The sequence below is a fragment of the Carassius auratus genome, unplaced genomic scaffold (genome assembly GCF_003368295.1).
Source record: "Carassius auratus strain Wakin unplaced genomic scaffold, ASM336829v1 scaf_tig00046503, whole genome shotgun sequence".
In the NCBI taxonomy this organism is placed as follows: domain Eukaryota; kingdom Metazoa; phylum Chordata; class Actinopteri; order Cypriniformes; family Cyprinidae; genus Carassius; species Carassius auratus.
Genome location: NW_020526982.1, coordinates 1 through 7,500, shown reverse-complemented (window position 1 = coordinate 7,500; position 7,500 = coordinate 1). Strand labels below are relative to the sequence as shown.

The 7,500-nt window shown below is 37.4% G+C and overlaps 2 non-coding genes across 2 annotated transcripts; both read left to right on the top strand.

The window, feature by feature from the left end:
* The first annotated feature begins 5,966 nt into the window (after window positions 1-5,966).
* On the top strand, window positions 5,967-6,085 carry LOC113088612 (5S ribosomal RNA). Its single transcript, XR_003286132.1, has one exon. It is a non-coding gene; the product is annotated as a 5S ribosomal RNA (ribosomal RNA).
* Window positions 6,086-7,027: 942 nt separating this feature from the next.
* LOC113088622 (5S ribosomal RNA) lies at window positions 7,028-7,147 on the top strand. The gene has a single exon (XR_003286142.1). It is a non-coding gene; the product is annotated as a 5S ribosomal RNA (ribosomal RNA).
* Window positions 7,148-7,500: the final 353 nt, after the last annotated feature.

The window sequence follows — 7,500 nt, the reverse complement described above, 5'->3', positions numbered from 1 at the left end:
GGGAGGCTCATTATGCAGCTCATTATGCAGGCCTTTGTCTTCTCAGGTGTAAATCACAATGATATTCATGATAGTTGACGCCTACTCGCATATGACTTTTACCAACAAAAAGTGTTTTAGAAAATTTAAATCAATATATTGTTTTCTGTGAGTGAGTAAACAAGATGATTTTCACATCATTCAGAAAGAAAAATTCTAGGCTACAAGCTCCAGTTCTCAGCTTTTCCGGCAACCAATTTTATGTATGTGTTTTATTGCCTTATTCAAGTGATTTAACATTTTTAGTTTTTCACTAACCATGCATAACATTTTTTTTCTCAAAAATACAATCATGTACATGCATGCATTTCACATATTATTATAGCCCAGTTTGTGCTGATTACAGTGATATTAGACTTTACCCATTTAGATATTTATAAGAAACTGAAAAAAGCACAAATGTCAGGGCATGACAAAACTTCTCAAGGCCCCAAAAATACCCTTAGACTCCAGAGGGTTAACCTTCAAGTCTCAAGTAAGTCCCAAGTATTTTTTTCTTGAGCAAGTCAAGTCAAGTCAAGTCAAGTCACAAGCTATGTCAAGTCAAGTCCAAGTCAAGGCACCTTAATATTGTTATTTTACCTGCAGAATCTGATCTTAATAAAATTAAAAGACAAGATATAAGTAACTGTCAGTAAAGTAAAATAATTTGGATTTGCATTGTAAATACTCATGTTCAGTAAAATACATCATGGAATCAAACAAAATTGTAACTTCCTAAAATTATTTATTTTTCACTTCTGCCAACAGTGTTTGAAATGTTTTACATTTTCAACATTGAGTCCATAAAACAAATAATAGCTAAACATCCAACAGACTCCTCTCTGAACACCTCTCTCTCTCTCGCTCTCTCTCTCTCCCTCTATCTCTCTCTCTCTCAAACACAGTTTACATACAACATTAAACTGTTACATTTCTCCTCTCTCTCTCTCTCTCTCTCTCTCTCTCTCTCTCTCTCTCTCTCTCAGAGTATAGAATATAAATATGACGTATTTTCAGTTGTTTCATACTTTTTTGTTATGTACAATACAGACCAAAAGTTTGGACACACCTTCTCATTCAAAGAGTTTTCTTTATTTTCATGACTATGAAAATTGTAGATTCACACTGAAGGCATCAAAACTATGAATTAACACATGTGGAATTATATATGGAATTATATACATAACAAAAAAGTGTGAAACAACCAAAAATATGTAATATTCTTGGTTCTTCAAAGTAGCCACTTTTTGTTTTGATTACTGCTTTGCACACTCTTGGCATTCTCTTGATGAGCTTCAAGAGGTAGTCACCTGAAATGGTCTTCCAACAGTCTTGAAGGAGTTCCCCAAGAGATGCTTAGCACTTGTTGGCCCTTTTGCCTTTTGTCTGTGGTCCAGCTCACCCTTAAACCATCTCGATTGGGTTCAGGTCCGGTGACTGTGGAGGCCAGGTCATCTCATCACTCTCCTTCTTGGTCAAATAGCCCTTGATGCCTTCAGTGTGACTACAATTTTCATATTCATGAAAATAAAGAAAACTCTTTGAATGAGAAGGTGTGTCCAAACTTTTGGTCTGTACTGTACATAACAAAAAAGTATGAAACAACTTAAAATACGTCATATTTATATTCTGTACTGTATATATATATATATATATATATATATATATATATATATATATGCACTTCTCATGATTGGGTAATCGCGGCAGCTACATTAGTTTTTCTGATTAATTGTTTTGCTCTATGAGAAAGACAAGGTAACAAAATATTCGGGGCTTATGCCCCCTTAGCCCAGCCCTAGCGCCGCCCCTGGAATGCGTTTTTTTGAAGGCCTGCTAGCGGATCATTAGGGGCCGTTCACATCACGTCTTTTGCGCGCGCAAGTTCGTTATTTCCAATGTAGGCGCGCGTTATGTAGTGATGTGTCGTTCTTGAACGATTCGTTCATTTTGAACGAATCTTTAATGTGACTCGGGAAGAACGAGTCGTCTCGGGGAGTGATTCGTTCAGTCGCGCATGCGCATTATTCTATGGGTTCTGTTCTAGTAGTAGTAATTCACCTGTCATTCAATGCAGTCTTGAGCCGGAAAGAGAATTGATTAGTTCATAGTTCGAGTCTATCGGGTTTTTGACTCGTTCCTCAATCACGTGACAGCCCAATACGTTAACCCCAATGCAGCATGAGCCGGAAAGAGAATTGATTAGTTCATAGTTCGAGTCTATCGGGTTTTTGACTCGTTCCTCAATCACGTGACAGCCCAATACATTAAACCCAATGCAGCATGAGCCGGAAAGAGAATTGATTAGTTCATAGTTCGAGTCTATCGGGTTTTTGACTCGTTCCTCAATCACGTGACAGCCCAATACGTTAAACCCAATGCAATTTGAGCCGGAAAGAGAATTGATTAGTTCATCTCATGAGTCTTCGGGTCGAGTCGTTCCTTAATCACGTGACAGCCCCATACGCTAAAACCATAGACACTGACAGTAAAAGAATGCAGATAATTGAATAGTTCATCTTTCGGTTCTTCGGGTTTTTCGTTCTTTTGTACTGTGTGACAACATTGGCTAGAGTAATTAGTTCATTTACAACTTTCCTTACAAAATGGGTGCGTAGTACTTATTTATTATTAGTATTATTTACTCTTACAGTAACGTGATGCATTTCTGGTTTCAAATTGTTGTTTTTAATTTCTGTCATGGTGGTACTTTTCCATAACACTGAATGTGGAAATAAAGAGTTGGTTATGCTTAAAATGTTGATCTTTTTTTCTGTCTGTTTGTTTTTGTTTAGTTGTGCAGTTATTAAATCAGATTGTCTGTGTAAACCATACTTTTGTAACATATGACACTTTATAAACATTAAAAACACTGTACATACTTTTGAATAGTTGTTTATTGTTTATTACAGAAAAGCTTTTTAACAAAGAGGACAACTATTCCAAAATAAATTAAAATAATAAAAATGTAAATAATTAAAAATGAAATTAAAATGAAAAGATAATAAAGCCACAGGGTCTAATAACCTTAACAAATGAACTTTAAAAGTACAATATATAAAAAAAAGAAAAACTAAATATTGCACAACAAGCTATTCCCAAAATAATTTTAAACCATTTGAATAAAAAATAAATGAAAATTAAGAGATACTAAAGCAATGGAGCCTTATAACAATAACAAATTACCTTTTAAAATCACAACAACAAAAATATTGCACAACAAGCTAGTCTTTTTCTAAATAAATAAAAATAAATAAGCTTTAAAATAAATAACACACTGTGGCTATATTTTTAGGACTTGCTTTAAGGCATGTTTACATTATTAAAAAAACAACAAGCTCCCTGACCTTGGATGGGCTGAGTCTGTGAGTTCTTCTATCTGAGATAATCTGCCCAGTTTTAGAAAAAAAAAATTCAGATGGCACGGATGTGGCCACAATGCAAAGTCTTGTCTTTGTGACTTCAGAAAGGCTTGTGTATACTGGTGAACATCTCCTCCACCAGGCCAGAGGGTCTGATGTGCGGGGTAAGAGTGGCTCTGCAAGGTTGGCCATCATAGCATCTGAGGTCTCAGAAGAGGTAGCAGAAGGCCTCAAGCTTGCCACCCTCTCGTCAAAGTCTTCCCAAAACATGGCCCCTGCACTGGCAGTGAACCAGGATCTGAAACTCCTCACTCTGAGCTGGGTTAAAACTGTTAAAGCTGAAGTTATCATAACCTTAATGTCTTTAACATTTGTCTTTAACATTAATAATTCAAATTCAAAATGTTATTTGCTTTTAATGTATGTCATTATGTCCTTTTTTGAGCAATCTTCTTATACATATATTACACCAATATGTCAAGTCTGCCTAGGAAAAGCAATTATTATACCAGCAAACTCAAAATTGGAGTAAAAATGAACAAACTAGTCTATAAATACTTTTTATTGTAAGCTTGGATTATTATATTATTATATAGCCTAGTGTTTATTTACCGATAGACAGTCAAGAAGACAAATTAATCAAAATTTTATTTATAACAGGGTTTTATTTATTTATAAAATAATAACAAACCACAGATCCTCAACAAACAGTAACAAAAACACAGTGACAAATGTCAGAAATAGCGCATGGGGCTGTCACGTGATTAAGGAACGAGTCAAACTCGACCCGAAAGACTCATGAGATGAACTAATCAATTCTCTTTCCGGCTCACCGCATTGGTTTCGCGTATGGGGCTGTCACGTGATTAAGGAACGAGTCAAACTCGATCCGATAGACTCATGAGATGAACTAATCAATTCTCTTTCCGGCTCAAGACCGCGTTAGTTTCGCGTATGGGTCTGTCACGTGATTAAGGAACGAGTCAAACTCGACCCGAAAGACTCATGAGATGAACTAATCAATTCTCTTTCCGGCTCAAGACCGCGTTAGTTTTGCGTATGGGGCTGTCACGTGATTAAGGAATGACTTAAACCTGAAGACTTCTTGTCAGATAAGAGGTGAGATGAGCTAATCACAGACTGAAGACCCAGGTAAAGAATGAGTATTTTTTTCTTTATCTCATAGCATTTTATTTTTGTATTGTTTGTCGTGTGATCATCTTTGCGTAAGTACTAGATGTGTTGGGGAGGTAGCACTTAATATTTTAATAACATTTTGCTAAAATGAACGAAATGAACGAAATGACTCGAAAAAAGATTCGTTCATTTTGCTGAACGAGACTCAAAAGTCCGAGTCGGTAAAATGATCCGAACTTCCCTTCACTAGCGTTATGCGCGCTCATAATGATAGCCGCATCGAGTTAAAAACATCTAAACTTTTCAGAATGCCGCAAGCGCCCCCAGGTCATGTGACAATAACTAACCAATCAGCTTCATCCTTTCCCGTATCAACGTTGACAGCTCAGCTAAGATGAAGGAACAGCTGTTCATAGCTGTATATGGATTGCCATTTTGAAATGAATTTAGTAGCAGAGCTACTGCGAGCGATTTTTAGTGCTGCAAATCCATTTATACTTTGCTGAAATTTCAGCGTCTTCATTGAGAGAGAGCGTGTCATGGATGCTTAGCAACGACAGACGCCCCAGGAGCACTTCTGTCCGAGCGCTTTGGAAAGAAGGAGAAAGCGGCGCGACTAGCGTTTTCCACGCGTTTTTAGGCGCGAACTATTGAAGACAAAAGCGATGACCCTCTGTACCTCTCAGGCTGACATGTCGATGTGATGTGATATCTGATTTAAGTGGGCGTGGTGTGTGTAAGGTAGAGAGGGCATTACTGATGATAGTGTCCTGATCCAGTCACGACCTCAGCCTGCGCTCCAGCTGAGTAATCAACTTTATTTTAAAAAATAATTTATATATTTTATATTCAAACTGAAAACATGATGTGATTAACACTCAAGTCATTCAAGTCATCGTGTCTCAAGTCAAGTCAAGTCCCGAGTCTTTAACTTCCAAGTCCGAGTCAAGTCTCAAGTCCTAAAAATAGCGACTCGAGTCGACTCGAGTCCAAGTCACCAAGTCACAAGTCCCCATGTCTGCTGGTTAGTACTTGGATGGGAGACCGCCTGGGAATACCAGGTGCTGTAAGCTTTTTGGACATTTTTCACTTAGTATATAATAATTTTGCCAAAAAATAGAGTCAATGCCCAATCTCTGAATATTTGCAGGTTTGGGCCTGGTTAGTACATGGATGGGAGACTGCCTGGGGATACCAGGTGCTTTAATCTTTTTGGAAAATTTCACGAATTATATAATAATCTTTCATTAAAAAAAAAAAAAAAAAAAAAAGAGTCAATGCCCGATCTCTGAATATTTGCAGGTTTGGGCCTGGTTAGTACTTTGATGAGAGACTGCCTAGGAATACCAGGTGCTTTAAGCTTTTGGGCTTTCTTTCCTACTTATATAATGTACTGGCGATAAGATTGGCTGATCTTTAAATAGCCCTCTCTTTGCAGCAGACTTCGCTTACGGCCATACCAACCTGGCTATGCCCGATCTCGTCTGATCTCGGAAGCTAAGCAGGTTTGGGCCTGGTTAGTACTTGGATGGGAGACCGCCTGGGAATACCAGGTGCTGTAAGCTTTTTGGACATTTTTCACTTAGTATATAATAATTTTGCCAAAAAATAGAGTCAATGCCCGATCTCTGAATATTTGCAGGTTTGGGCCTGGTTAGTACATGGATGGGAGACTGCCTGGGAATACCAGGTGCTTTAATCTTTTTGGAAAATTTCACGAATTATATAATAATCTTTAATTAAAAAAAAAAAAAAAAAAAAAAAAAAAAAGAGTCAATGCCCAATCTCTGAATCTTAGCAGGTTTAGGTCCGGTTAGTACTTTGATGAGAGACTGCCTAGGAATACCAGGTGCTGTAAGCTTTTTGGACATTTTTCACTTAGTATATAATAATTTTGCCAAAAATAGAGTCAATGCCCGATCTCTGAATATTTGCAGGTTTGGGCCTGGTTAGTACATGGATGGGAGACTGCCTGGGAATACCTGGTGCTTTAATCTTTTTGGAAATTCACGAATTATATAATAATCTTTCATTAAAAAAAAAAAAAGAGTCAATGCCGATCTCTGAATCTTAGCAGGTTTAGGTCTGGTTAGTACTTTGATGAGAGACTGCCTAGGAATACCAGGTGCTGTAAGCTTTTTGGACATTTTTCACTTAGTATATAATAATTTTGCCAAAAAATAGAGTCAATGCCCGATCTCTGAATATTTGCAGGTTTGGGCCTGGTTAGTACATGGATGGGAGACTGCCTGGGAATACCAGGTGCTTTAATCTTTTTGGAAAATTTCACGAATTATATAATAATCTTTCATTAAAAAAAAAAAAAAAAAAAAAAGAGTCGATGCCCGATCTCTGAATCTTAGCAGGTTTAGGTCTGGTTAGTACTTTGATGAGAGACTGCCTAGGAATACCAGGTGCTTTAAGCTTTTGGGCTTTTTCCTACTTATATAATGTACTGGCGATAAGATTGGCTGCTCTTTAATAGCCCTCTCTTTGCAGCAGACTTCGCTTACGGCCATACCAAACCTGGCTATGCCCGATCTTGTCTGATCTCGGAAGCTAAGCAGGTTTGGGCCTGGTTAGTACTTGGATGGGAGACCGCCTGGGAATACCAGGTGCTGTAAGCTTTTTGGACATTTTTCACTTAGTATATAATAATTTTGCCAAAAAATAGAGTCAATGCCCAATCTCTGAATATTTGCAGGTTTGGGCCTGGTTAGTACATGGATGGGAGACTGCCTGGGGATACCAGGTGCTTTAATCTTTTTGGAAAATTTCACGAATTATATAATAATCTTTCATTAAAAAAAAAAAAAAAAAAAAAAGAGTCAATGCCCGATCTCTGAATATTTGCAGGTTTGGGCCTGGTTAGTACTTTGATGAGAGACTGCCTAGGAATACCAGGTGCTTTAAGCTTTTGGGCTTTCTTTCCTACTTATATAATGTACTGGCGATAAGATTGGCTGATCTTTTAAATAGC